Source organism: Schistocerca cancellata, unplaced genomic scaffold (assembly GCF_023864275.1).
Source record: "Schistocerca cancellata isolate TAMUIC-IGC-003103 unplaced genomic scaffold, iqSchCanc2.1 HiC_scaffold_317, whole genome shotgun sequence".
Taxonomy (NCBI): Eukaryota; Metazoa; Arthropoda; class Insecta; order Orthoptera; family Acrididae; genus Schistocerca; species Schistocerca cancellata.
In genome coordinates, this window is record NW_026046335.1 from 235,065 (window position 1) to 247,657 (window position 12,593).

Sequence of the window (12,593 nt, forward strand, 5' to 3'; positions counted from 1 at the left end):
GTTTGCAGTGCATTCGCACCATTCCTATCCCTGTCCCTGTCCCCGTCCCGACTTGTCTCGGCATTCGCACCATTCCTATCCCTGTCCCTGTCCCCGTCCCGACTTGTCCCGACTTTGCTCGACTGCCGCTCGCTGCCGCTCGGGTCGTGGTCCATATGACAGCGCAAGCACGACAAACGTCTGCGGGACGAGACGAGACGACTAAGGAATACATTCGTGGTTACAAATCAAATTTGGAACTCTACACTCCTACACAACAATAGGCGGTGACGTATTTCAGAAATCACCTGCCGATTCGTACTGTTTTGTCGTTTTCAAAGTCTTCTTGGCAAACTTGGTTAGCACATTCTCCCTCAAACTGAGTTAATTACTGCATTTTCGTACCATTACAGTAGTTTAAAAAGCTTAAGGAAGCATCTTTGTCACAACAGAAAGGTAGTTTGAAAATTGGGCTGGCGACATAACAAAAAAACAAAAGGAAGGGAGCCAACAGCACCCGGGTTTCCCAGGCGGTCACCCATCCAAGTACTAGCCGGGCCCGATGATGCTTAACTTCGGTGATCGGACGAGAACCGGTGTATTCATCATGGTATGACCGTTGGCGCTCATCTAATGTAGGAGCACGGCAGAATTCGCGTTCGGCTTTTCTCCCAACACACAAAATGTTAGTTTTCGGCCGCATTTGACGAAAGCGCTTCCTTCCGCAACCGCCAGTTCCTCGAGGACGGCGCGGGGAGGCGCGCCCGGCGTCCCAGCAGAGCGACGGCCAAATTGGCGGGCGCACCGCCGCGTGTGTGAGACGCACTGCTGCTCGTTGCACCCCCTGTCATTCGCTGGGCGCGTGCAGCCTTCGACACTAGCGGAGGACGCATCTTGTCCCTGGTGTTCAGCGGAGGGCCTGTGCGGGGTGTGGCAGTGTCATGCTGGAGGGCGCCACTGGTAGCGATGTGGGCTTCCTCGCCTCGCCTCGCCTCGCCTCGCCTAACACCAGGTGTCTGCGTAGTTTGCAGTGCATTCGCACCATTCCTATCCCTGTCCCTGTCCCCGTCCCGACTTGTCCCGACTTTGCTCTACTGCCGCTCGCTGCCGCTCGGGTCGTGGTCCATATGACAGCGCAAGCACGACAAACGTCTGCGGGACGAGACGAGACGACTAAGGAATACATTCGTGGTTACAAATCAAATTTGGAACTCTACACTCCTACACAACAATAGGCGGTGACGTATTTCAGAAATCACCTGCCGATTCGTACTGTTTTGTCGTTTTCAAAGTCTTCTTGGCAAACTTGGTTAGCACATTCTCCCTCAAACTGAGTTAATTACTGCATTTTCGTACCATTACAGTAGTTTAAAAGGCTTAAGGAAGCATCTTTGTCACAACAGAAAGGTAGTTTGAAAATTGGGCTGGCGACATAACAAAAAAACAAAAGGAAGGGAGCCAACAGCACCCGGGTTTCCCAGGCGGTGACCCATCCAAGTACTAGCCGGGCCCGATGATGCTTAACTTCGGTGATCGGACGAGAACCGGTGTATTCATCATGGTATGACCGTTGGCGCTCATCTAATGTAGGAGCACGGCAGAATTCGCGTTCGGCTTTTCTCCCAACACACAAAATGTTAGTTTTCGGCCGCATTTGACGAAAGCGCTTCCTTCCGCAACCGCCAGTTCCTCGAGGACGGCGCGGGGAGGCGCGCCCGGCGTCCCAGCAGAGCGACGGCCAAATTGGCGGGCGCACCGCCGCGTGTGTGAGACGCACTGCTGCTCGTTGCACCCCCTGTCATTCGCTGGGCGCGTGCAGCCTTCGACACTAGCGGAGGACGCATCTTGTCCCTGGTGTTCAGCGGAGGGCCTGTGCGGGGTGTGGCAGTGTCATGCTGGAGGGCGCCACTGGTAGCGATGTGGGCTTCCTCGCCTCGCCTCGCCTCGCCTCGCCTAACACCAGGTGTCTGCGTAGTTTGCAGTGCATTCGCACCATTCCTATCCCTGTCCCTGTCCCCGTCCCGACTTGTCCCGACTTTGCTCTACTGCCGCTCGCTGCCGCTCGGGTCGTGGTCCATATGACAGCGCAAGCACGACATACGTCTGCGGGACGAGACGAGACGACTAAGGAATACATTCGTGGTTACAAATCAAATTTGGAACTCTACACTCCTACACAACAATAGGCGGTGACGTATTTCAGAAATCACCTGCCGATTCGTACTGTTTTGTCGTTTTCAAAGTCTTCTTGGCAAACTTGGTTAGCACATTCTCCCTCAAACTGAGTTAATTACTGCATTTTCGTACCATTACAGTAGTTTAAAAGGCTTAAGGAAGCATCTTTGTCACAACAGAAAGGTAGTTTGAAAATTGGGCTGGCGACATAACAAAAAAACAAAAGGAAGGGAGCCAACAGCACCCGGGTTTCCCAGGCGGTGACCCATCCAAGTACTAGCCGGGCCCGATGATGCTTAACTTCGGTGATCGGACGAGAACCGGTGTATTCATCATGGTATGACCGTTGGCGCTCATCTAATGTAGGAGCACGGCAGAATTCGCGTTCGGCTTTTCTCCCAACACACAAAATGTTAGTTTTCGGCCGCATTTGACGAAAGCGCTTCCTTCCGCAACCGCCAGTTCCTCGAGGACGGCGCGGGGAGGCGCGCCAGGGGTCCCAGCAGAGCGACGGCCAAATTGGCGAGCGCACCGCCGCGTGTGTGAGACGCACTGCTGCTCGTTGCACCCCCTGTCATTCGCTGGGCGCGTGCAGCCTTCGACACTAGCGGAGGACGCATCTTGTCCCTGGTGTTCAGCGGAGGGCCTGTGCGGGGTGTGGCAGTGTCGTGCTGGAGGGCGCCACTGGTAGCGATGTGGGCTTCCTCGCCTCGCCTCGCCTCGCCACGCCTCGCCTCACACCAGGTGTCTGCGTAGTTTGCAGTGCATTCGCACCATTCCTATCCCTGTACCTGTCCCCGTTCCTATCCCTGTCCCTCTCCCCGTCCCGACTTGTCCCGACTTTGCTCGACTGCCGCTCGCTGCCGCTCGGGTCGTGGTCCATATGACAGCGCAAGCACGACAAACGTCTGCGGGACGAGACGAGACGACTAAGGAATACATTCGTGGTTACAAATCAAATTTGGAACTCTACACTCCTACACAATAATAGGCGGTGACGTATTTCAGAAATCACCTGCCGATTCGTACTGTTTTGTCGTTTTCAAAGTCTTCTTGGCAAACTTGGTTAGCACATTCTCCCTCAAACTGAGTTAATTACTGCATTTTCGTACCATTACAGTAGTTTAAAAGGCTTAAGGAAGCATCTTTGTCACAACAGAAAGGTAGTTTGAAAATTGGGCTGGCGACATAACAAAAAAACAAAAGGAAGGGAGCCAACAGCACCCGGGTTTCCCAGGCGGTCACCCATCCAAGTACTATCCGGAACCGATGATGCTTAACTTCGGTGATCGGACGAGAACCGGTGTATTCATCATGGTATGGCCGTTGGCGCTCATCTAATGTAGGAGCACGGCAGAATTCGCGTTCGGCTTTTCTCCCAACACACAAAATGTTAGTTTTCGGCCGCATTTGACGAAAGCGCTTCCTTCCGCAACCGCCAGTTCCTCGAGGACGGCGCGGGGAGGCGCGCCCGGCGTCCCAGCAGAGCGACGGCCAAATTGGCGGGCGCACCGCCGCGTGTGTGAGACGCACTGCTGCTCGTTGCACCCCCTGTCATTCGCTGGGCGCGTGCAGCCTTCGACACTAGCGGAGGACGCATCTTGTCCCTGGTGTTCAGCGGAGGGCCTGTGCGGGGTGTGGCAGTGTCATGCTGGAGGGCGGCACTGGTAGCGATGTGGGCTACCTCGCCTCACCTCGCCTCGCCTCGCCTCACACCAGGTGTCTGCGTAGTTTGCAGTGCATTCGCACCATTCCTATCCCTGTCCCTGTCCCCGTCCCGACTTGTCCCGACTTTGCTCGACTGCCGCTCGCTGCCGCTCGGGTCGTGGTCCATATGACAGCGCAAGCACGACAAACGTCTGCGGGACGAGACGAGACGACTAAGGAATACATTCGTGGTTACAAATCAAATTTGGAACTCTACACTCCTACACAACAATAGGCGGTGACGTATTTCAGAAATCACCTGCCGATTCGTACTGTTTTGTCGTTTTCAAAGTCTTCTTGGCAAACTTGGTTAGCACATTCTCCCTCAAACTGAGTTAATTACTGCATTTTCGTACCATTACAGTAGTTTAAAAGGCTTAAGGAAGCATCTTTGTCACAACAGAAAGGTAGTTTGAAAATTGGGCTGGCGACATAACAAAAAAACAAAAGGAAGGGAGCCAACAGCACCCGGGTTTCCCAGGCGGTCACCCATCCAAGTACTAGCCGGGCCCGATGATGCTTAACTTCGGTGATCGGACGAGAACCGGTGTATTCATCACTGTATGACCGTTGGCGCTCATCTAATGTAGGAGCACGGCAGAATTCGCGTTCGGCTTTTCTCCCAACACACAAAATGTTAGTTTTCGGCCGCATTTGACGAAAGCGCTTCCTTCCGCAACCGCCAGTTCCTCGAGGACGGCGCGGGGAGGCGCGCCCGGCGTCCCAGCAGAGCGACGGCCAAATTGGCGGGCGCACCGCCGCGTGTGTGAGACGCATTGCTGCTCGTTGCACCCCCTGTCATTCGCTGGGCGCGTGCAGCCTTCGACACTAGCGGAGGACGCATCTTGTCCCTGGTGTTCAGCGGAGGGCCTGTGCGGGGTGTGGCAGTGTCGTGCTGGAGGGCGCCACTGGTAGCGATGTGGGCTTCCTCGCCTCGCCTCGCCTCGCCTCGCCTCACACCAGGTGTCTGCGTAGTTTGCAGTGCATTCGCACCATTCCTATCCCTGTCCCTGTCCCCGTCCCGACTTGTCTCGGCATTCGCACCATTCCTATCCCTGTCCCTGTCCCCGTCCCGACTTGTCCCGACTTTGCTCGACTGCCGCTCGCTGCCGCTCGGGTCGTGGTCCATATGACAGCGCAAGCACGACAAACGTCTGCGGGACGAGACGAGACGACTAAGGAATACATTCGTGGTTACAAATCAAATTTGGAACTCTACACTCCTACACAACAATAGGCGGTGACGTATTTCAGAAATCACCTGCCGATTCGTACTGTTTTGTCGTTTTCAAAGTCTTCTTGGCAAACTTGGTTAGCACATTCTCCCTCAAACTGAGTTAATTACTGCATTTTCGTACCATTACAGTAGTTTAAAAGGCTTAAGGAAGCATCTTTGTCACAACAGAAAGGTAGTTTGAAAATTGGGCTGGCGACATAACAAAAAAACAAAAGGAAGGGAGCCAACAGCACCCGGGTTTCCCAGGCGGTCACCCATCCAAGTACTAGCCGGGCCCGATGATGCTTAACCTCGGTGATCGGACGAGAACCGGTGTATTCATCATGGTATGACCGTTGGCGCTCATCTGATGTAGGAGCACGGCAGAATTCGCGTTCGGCTTTTCTCCCAACACACAAAATGTTAGTTTTCGGCCGCATTTGACGAAAGCGCTTCCTTCCGCAACCGCCAGTTCCTCGAGGACGGCGCGGGGAGGCGCGCCCGGCGTCCCAGCAGAGCGACGGCCAAATTGGCGGGCGCACCGCCGCGTGTGTGAGACGCACTGCTGCTCGTTGCACCCCCTGTCATTCGCTGGGCGCGTGCAGCCTTCGACACTAGCGGAGGACGCATCTTGTCCCTGGTGTTCAGCGGAGGGCCTGTGCGGTGTGTGGCAGTGTCGTGCTGGAGGGCGCCACTGGTAGCGATGTGGGCTTCCTCGCCTCGCCTCGCCTCGCCTCGCCTCACACCAGGTGTCTGCGTAGTTTTCAGTGCATTCGCACCATTCCTATCCCTGTCCCTGTCCCCGTCCCGACTTGTCCCGACTTTGCTCGACTGCCGCTCGCTGCCGCTCGGGTCGTGGTCCATATGACAGCGCAAGCACGACAAACGTCTGCGGGACGAGACGAGACGACTAAGGAATACATTCGTGGTTACAAATCAAATTTGGAACTCTACACTCCTACACAACAATAGGCGGTGACGTATTTCAGAAATCACCTGCCGATTCGTACTGTTTTGTCGTTTTCAAAGTCTTCTTGGCAAACTTGGTTAGCACATTCTCCCTCAAACTGAGTTAATTACTGCATTTTCGTACCATTACAGTAGTTTAAAAGGCTTAAGGAAGCATCTTTGTCACAACAGAAAGGTAGTTTGAAAATTGGGCTGGCGACATAACAAAAAAACAAAAGGAAGGGAGCCAACAGCACCCGGGTTTCCCAGGCGGTGACCCATCCAAGTACTAGCTGGGCCCGATGATGCTTAACTTCGGTGATCGGACGAGAACCGGTGTATTCATCATGGTATGGCCGTTGGCGCTCATCTAATGTAGGAGCACGGCAGAATTCGCGTTCGGCTTTTCTCCCAACACACAAAATGTTAGTTTTCGGCCGCATTTGACGAAAGCGCTTCCTTCCGCAACCGCCAGTTCCTCGAGGACGGCGCGGGGAGGCGCGCCCGGCGTCCCAGCAGAGCGACGGCCAAATTGGCGGGCGCACCGCCGCGTGTGTGAGACGCACTGCTGCTCGTTGCACCCCCTGTCATTCGCTGGGCGCGTGCAGCCTTCGACACTAGCGGAGGACGCATCTTGTCCCTGGTGTTCAGCGGAGGGCCTGTGCGGGGTGTGGCAGTGTCATGCTGGAGGGCGCCACTGGTAGCGATGTGGGCTTCCTCGCCTCGCCTCGCCTCGCCTCGCCTCACACCAGGTGTCTGCGTAGTTTGCAGTGCATTCGCACCATTCCTATCCCTGTCCCTGTCCCCGTCCCGACTTGTCCCGACTTTGCTCTACTGCCGCTCGCTGCCGCTCGGGTCGTGGTCCATATGACAGCGCAAGCACGACAAACGTCTGCGGGACGAGACGAGACGACTAAGGAATACATTCGTGGTTACAAATCAAATTTGGAACTCTACACTCCTACACAACAATAGGCGGTGACGTATTTCAGAAATCACCTGCCGATTCGTACTGTTTTGTCGTTTTCAAAGTCTTCTTGGCAAACTTGGTTAGCACATTCTCCCTCAAACTGAGTTAATTACTGCATTTTCGTACCATTACAGTAGTTTAAAAGGCTTAAGGAAGCATCTTTGTCACAACAGAAAGGTAGTTTGAAAATTGGGCTGGCGACATAACAAAAAAACAAAAGGAAGGGAGCCAACAGCACCCGGGTTTCCCAGGCGGTCACCCATCCAAGTACTATCCGGGCCCGATGATGCTTAACTTCGGTGATCGGACGAGAACCGGTGTATTCATCATGGTATGGCCGTTGGCGCTCATCTAATGTAGGAGCACGGCAGAATTCGCGTTCGGCTTTTCTCCCAACACACAAAATGTTAGTTTTCGGCCGCATTTGACGAAAGCGCTTCCTTCCGCAACCGCCAGTTCCTCGAGGACGGCGCGGGGAGGCGCGCCCGGCGTCCCAGCAGAGCGACGGCCAAATTGGCGGGCGCACCGCCGCGTGTGTGAGACGCACTGCTGCTCGTTGCACCCCCTGTCATTCGCTGGGCGCGTGCAGCCTTCGACACTAGCGGAGGACGCATCTTGTCCCTGGTGTTCAGCGGAGGGCCTGTGCGGGGTGTGGCAGTGTCATGCTGGAGGGCGCCACTGGTAGCGATGTGGGCTACCTCGCCTCGCCTCGCCTCGCCTCGCCTCACACCAGGTGTCTGCGTAGTTTTCAGTGCATTCGCACCATTCCTATCCCTGTCCCTGTCCCCGTCCCGACTTGTCCCGACTTTGCTCGACTGCCGCTCGCTGCCGCTCGGGTCGTGGTCCATATCACAGCGCAAGCACGACAAACGTCTGCGGGACGAGACGAGACGACTAAGGAATACATTCGTGGTTACAAATCAAATTTGGAACTCTACACTCCTACACAACAATAGGCGGTGACGTATTTCAGAAATCACCTGCCGATTCGTACTGTTTTGTCGTTTCCAAAGTCTTCTTGGCAAACTTGGTTAGCACATTCTCCCTCAAACTGAGTTAATTACTGCATTTTCGTACCATTACAGTAGTTTAAAAGGCTTAAGGAAGCATCTTTGTCACAACAGAAAGGTAGTTTGAAAATTGGGCTGGCGACATAACAAAAAAACAAAAGGAAGGGAGCCAACAGCACCCGGGTTTCCCAGGCGGTCACCCATCCAAGTACTAGCCGGGCCCGATGATGCTTAACTTCGGTGATCGGACGAGAACCGGTGTATTCATCACTGTATGACCGTTGGCGCTCATCTAATGTAGGAGCACGGCAGAATTCGCGTTCGGCTTTTCTCCCAACACACAAAATGTTAGTTTTCGGCCGCATTTGACGAAAGCGCTTCCTTCCGCAACCGCCAGTTCCTCGAGGACGGCGCGGGGAGGCGCGCCCGGCGTCCCAGCAGAGCGACGGCCAAATTGGCGGGCGCACCGCCGCGTGTGTGAGACGCACTGCTGCTCGTTGCACCCCCTGTCATTCGCTGGGCGCGTGCAGCCTTCGACACTAGCGGAGGACGCATCTTGTCCCTGGTGTTCAGCGGAGGGCCTGTGCGGGGTGTGGCAGTGTCGTGCTGGAGGGCGCCACTGGTAGCGATGTGGGCTTCCTCGCCTCGCCTCGCCTCGCCTCGCCTCACACCAGGTGTCTGCGTAGTTTGCAGTGCATTCGCACCATTCCTATCCCTGTCCCTGTCCCCGTCCCGACTTGTCCCGACTTTGCTCTACTGCCGCTCGCTGCCGCTCGGGTCGTGGTCCATATGACAGCGCAAGCACGACAAACGTCTGCGGGACGAGACGAGACGACTAAGGAATACATTCGTGGTTACAAATCAAATTTGGAACTCTACACTCCTACACAACAATAGGCGGTGACGTATTTCAGAAATCACCTGCCGATTCGTACTGTTTTGTCGTTTTCAAAGTCTTCTTGGCAAACTTGGTTAGCACATTCTCCCTCAAACTGAGTTAATTACTGCATTTTCGTACCATTACAGTAGTTTAAAAGGCTTAAGGAAGCATCTTTGTCACAACAGAAAGGTAGTTTGAAAATTGGGCTGGCGACATAACAAAAAAACAAAAGGAAGGGAGCCAACAGCACCCGGGTTTCCCAGGCGGTCACCCATCCAAGTACTAGCCGGGCCCGATGATGCTTAACTTCGGTGATCGGACGAGAACCGGTGTATTCATCACTGTATGACCGTTGGCGCTCATCTAATGTAGGAGCACGGCAGAATTCGCGTTCGGCTTTTCTCCCAACACACAAAATGTTAGTTTTCGGCCGCATTTGACGAAAGCGCTTCCTTCCGCAACCGCCAGTTCCTCGAGGACGGCGCGGGGAGGCGCGCCCGGTGTCCCAGCAGAGCGACGGCCAAATTGGCGGGCGCACCGCCGCGTGTGTGAGACGCACTGCTGCTCGTTGCACCCCCTGTCATTCGCTGGGCGCGTGCAGCCTTCGACACTAGCGGAGGACGCATCTTGTCCCTGGTGTTCAGCGGAGGGCCTGTGCGGGGTGTGGCAGTGTCGTGCTGGAGGGCGCCACTGGTAGCGATGTGGGCTTCCTCGCCTCGCCTCGCCTCGCCTCGCCTCACACCAGGTGTCTGCGTAGTTTGCAGTGCATTCGCACCATTCCTATCCCTGTCCCTGTCCCCGTCCCGACTTGTCCCGACTTTGCTCGACTGCCGCTCGCTGCCGCTCGGGTCGTGGTCCATATGACAGCGCAAGCACGACAAACGTCTGCGGGACGAGACGAGACGACTAAGGAATACATTCGTGGTTACAAATCAAATTTGGAACTCTACACTCCTACACAACAATAGGCGGTGACGTATTTCAGAAATCACCTGCCGATTCGTACTGTTTTGTCGTTTTCAAAGTCTTCTTGGCAAACTTGGTTAGCACATTCTCCCTCAAACTGAGTTAATTACTGCATTTTCGTACCATTACAGTAGTTTAAAAGGCTTAAGGAAGCATCTTTGTCACAACAGAAAGGTAGTTTGAAAATTGGGCTGGCGACATAACAAAAAAACAAAAGGAAGGGAGCCAACAGCACCCGGGTTTCCCAGGCGGTCACCCATCCAAGTACTATCCGGGCCCGATGATGCTTAACTTCGGTGATCGGACGAGAACCGGTGTATTCATCATGGTATGGCCGTTGGCGCTCATCTAATGTAGGAGCACGGCAGAATTCGCGTTCGGCTTTTCTCCCAACACACAAAATGTTAGTTTTCGGCCGCATTTGACGAAAGCGCTTCCTTCCGCAACCGCCAGTTCCTCGAGGACGGCGCGGGGAGGCGCGCCCGGCGTCCCAGCAGAGCGACGGCCAAATTGGCGGGCGCACCGCCGCGTGTGTGAGACGCACTGCTGCTCGTTGCACCCCCTGTCATTCGCTGGGCGCGTGCAGCCTTCGACACTAGCGGAGGACGCATCTTGTCCCTGGTGTTCAGCGGAGGGCCTGTGCGGGGTGTGGCAGTGTCATGCTGGAGGGCGCCACTGGTAGCGATGTGGGCTTCCTCGCCTCGCCTCGCCTCGCCTCACACCAGGTGTCTGCGTAGTTTGCAGTGCATTCGCACCATTCCTATCCCTGTCCCTGTCCCCGTCCCGACTTGTCCCGACTTTGCTCTACTGCCGCTCGCTGCCGCTCGGGTCGTGGTCCATATGACAGCGCAAGCACGACAAACGTCTGCGGGACGAGACGAGACGACTAAGGAATACATTCGTGGTTACAAATCAAATTTGGAACTCTACACTCCTACACAACAATAGGCGGTGACGTATTTCAGAAATCACCTGCCGATTCGTACTGTTTTGTCGTTTTCAAAGTCTTCTTGGCAAACTTGGTTAGCACATTCTCCCTCAAACTGAGTTAATTACTGCATTTTCGTACCATTACAGTAGTTTAAAAGGCTTAAGGAAGCATCTTTGTCACAACAGAAAGGTAGTTTGAAAATCGGGCTGGCGACATAACAAAAAAACAAAAGGAAGGGAGCCAACAGCACCCGGGTTTCCCAGGCGGTCACCCATCCAAGTACTATCCGGGCCCGATGATGCTTAACTTCGGTGATCGGACGAGAACCGGTGTATTCATCATGGTATGGCCGTTGGCGCTCATCTAATGTAGGAGCACGGCAGAATTCGCGTTCGGCTTTTCTCCCAACACACAAAATGTTAGTTTTCGGCCGCATTTGACGAAAGCGCTTCCTTCCGCAACCGCCAGTTCCTCGAGGACGGCGCGGGGAGGCGCGCCCGGCGTCCCAGCAGAGCGACGGCCAAATTGGCGGGCGCACCGCCGCGTGTGTGAGACGCACTGCTGCTCGTTGCACCCCCTGTCATTCGCTGGGCGCGTGCAGCCTTCGACACTAGCGGAGGACGCATCTTGTCCCTGGTGTTCAGCGGAGGGCCTGTGCGGGGTGTGGCAGTGTCGTGCTGGAGGGCGCCACTGGTAGCGATGTGGGCTTCCTCGCCTCGCCTCGCCTCGCCTCGCCTCACACCAGGTGTCTGCGTAGTTTGCAGTGCATTCGCACCATTCCTATCCCTGTCCCTGTCCCCGTCCCGACTTGTCCCGACTTTGCTCGGCTGCCGCTCGCTGCCGCTCGGGTCGTGGTCCATATCACAGCGCAAGCACGACAAACGTCTGCGGGACGAGACGAGACGACTAAGGAATACATTCGTGGTTACAAATCAAATTTGGAACTCTACACTCCTACACAACAATAGGCGGTGACGTATTTCAGAAATCACCTGCCGATTCGTACTGTTTTGTCGTTTTCAAAGTCTTCTTGGCAAACTTGGTTAGCACATTCTCCCTCAAACTGAGTTAATTACTGCATTTTCGTACCATTACAGTAGTTTAAAAGGCTTAAGGAAGCATCTTTGTCACAACAGAAAGGTAGTTTGAAAATTGGGCTGGCGACATAACAAAAAAACAAAAGGAAGGGAGCCAACAGCACCCGGGTTTCCCAGGCGGTCACCCATCCAAGTACTAGCCGGGCCCGATGATGCTTAACTTCGGTGATCGGACGAGAACCGGTGTATTCATCATGGTATGGCCGTTGGCGCTCATCTAATGTTGGAGCACGGCAGAATTCGCGTTCGGCTTTTCTCCCAACACACAAAATGTTAGTTTTCGGCCGCATTTGACGAAAGCGCTTCCTTCCGCAACCGCCAGTTCCTCGAGGACGGCGCGGGGAGGCGCGCCCGGCGTCCCAGCAGAGCGACGGCCAAATTGGCGGGCGCACCGCCGCGTGTGTGAGACGCACTGCTGCTCGTTGCACCCCCTGTCATTCGCTGGGCGCGTGCAGCCTTCGACACTAGCGGAGGACGCATCTTGTCCCTGGTGTTCAGCGGAGGGCCTGTGCGGGGTGTGGCAGTGTCGTGCTGGAGGGCGCCACTGGTAGCGATGTGGGCTTCCTCGCCTCGCCTCGCCTCGCCTCGCCTCACACCAGGTGTCTGCGTAGTTTGCAGTGCATTCGCACCATTCCTATCCCTGTCCCTGTCCCCGTCCCGACTTGTCCCGACTTTGCTCGACTGCCGCTCGCTGCCGCTCGGGTCGTGGTCCAT

The 12,593-nt window shown here is 55.2% G+C and overlaps 13 non-coding genes across 13 annotated transcripts; all 13 read right to left on the minus strand.

The window, feature by feature from the left end:
* Positions 1-484: 484 nt before the first annotated feature.
* Positions 485-603, minus strand: LOC126115207 (5S ribosomal RNA). The gene has a single exon (XR_007525264.1). It is a non-coding gene; the product is annotated as a 5S ribosomal RNA (ribosomal RNA).
* Positions 604-1,435: 832 nt separating this feature from the next.
* Positions 1,436-1,554, minus strand: LOC126115372 (5S ribosomal RNA). Its single transcript, XR_007525413.1, has one exon. It is a non-coding gene; the product is annotated as a 5S ribosomal RNA (ribosomal RNA).
* Positions 1,555-2,386: 832 nt separating this feature from the next.
* Positions 2,387-2,505, minus strand: LOC126115373 (5S ribosomal RNA). Its single transcript, XR_007525414.1, has one exon. It is a non-coding gene; the product is annotated as a 5S ribosomal RNA (ribosomal RNA).
* Positions 2,506-3,366: 861 nt separating this feature from the next.
* Positions 3,367-3,485, minus strand: LOC126115418 (5S ribosomal RNA). Its single transcript, XR_007525455.1, has one exon. It is a non-coding gene; the product is annotated as a 5S ribosomal RNA (ribosomal RNA).
* Positions 3,486-4,317: 832 nt separating this feature from the next.
* On the minus strand, positions 4,318-4,436 carry LOC126115459 (5S ribosomal RNA). Its single transcript, XR_007525492.1, has one exon. It is a non-coding gene; the product is annotated as a 5S ribosomal RNA (ribosomal RNA).
* An 883-nt stretch (positions 4,437-5,319) lies between these two features.
* LOC126115387 (5S ribosomal RNA) lies at positions 5,320-5,438 on the minus strand. Its single transcript, XR_007525427.1, has one exon. It is a non-coding gene; the product is annotated as a 5S ribosomal RNA (ribosomal RNA).
* Positions 5,439-6,270: 832 nt separating this feature from the next.
* LOC126115444 (5S ribosomal RNA) lies at positions 6,271-6,389 on the minus strand. The gene has a single exon (XR_007525479.1). It is a non-coding gene; the product is annotated as a 5S ribosomal RNA (ribosomal RNA).
* An 832-nt stretch (positions 6,390-7,221) lies between these two features.
* On the minus strand, positions 7,222-7,340 carry LOC126115155 (5S ribosomal RNA). The gene has a single exon (XR_007525217.1). It is a non-coding gene; the product is annotated as a 5S ribosomal RNA (ribosomal RNA).
* Positions 7,341-8,172: 832 nt separating this feature from the next.
* LOC126115460 (5S ribosomal RNA) lies at positions 8,173-8,291 on the minus strand. The gene has a single exon (XR_007525493.1). It is a non-coding gene; the product is annotated as a 5S ribosomal RNA (ribosomal RNA).
* Positions 8,292-9,123: 832 nt separating this feature from the next.
* On the minus strand, positions 9,124-9,242 carry LOC126115461 (5S ribosomal RNA). The gene has a single exon (XR_007525494.1). It is a non-coding gene; the product is annotated as a 5S ribosomal RNA (ribosomal RNA).
* Positions 9,243-10,074: 832 nt separating this feature from the next.
* Positions 10,075-10,193, minus strand: LOC126115156 (5S ribosomal RNA). The gene has a single exon (XR_007525218.1). It is a non-coding gene; the product is annotated as a 5S ribosomal RNA (ribosomal RNA).
* Positions 10,194-11,020: 827 nt separating this feature from the next.
* On the minus strand, positions 11,021-11,139 carry LOC126115157 (5S ribosomal RNA). The gene has a single exon (XR_007525219.1). It is a non-coding gene; the product is annotated as a 5S ribosomal RNA (ribosomal RNA).
* Positions 11,140-11,971: 832 nt separating this feature from the next.
* Positions 11,972-12,090, minus strand: LOC126115190 (5S ribosomal RNA). The gene has a single exon (XR_007525249.1). It is a non-coding gene; the product is annotated as a 5S ribosomal RNA (ribosomal RNA).
* Between the last annotated feature and the right edge of the window lie 503 nt (positions 12,091-12,593).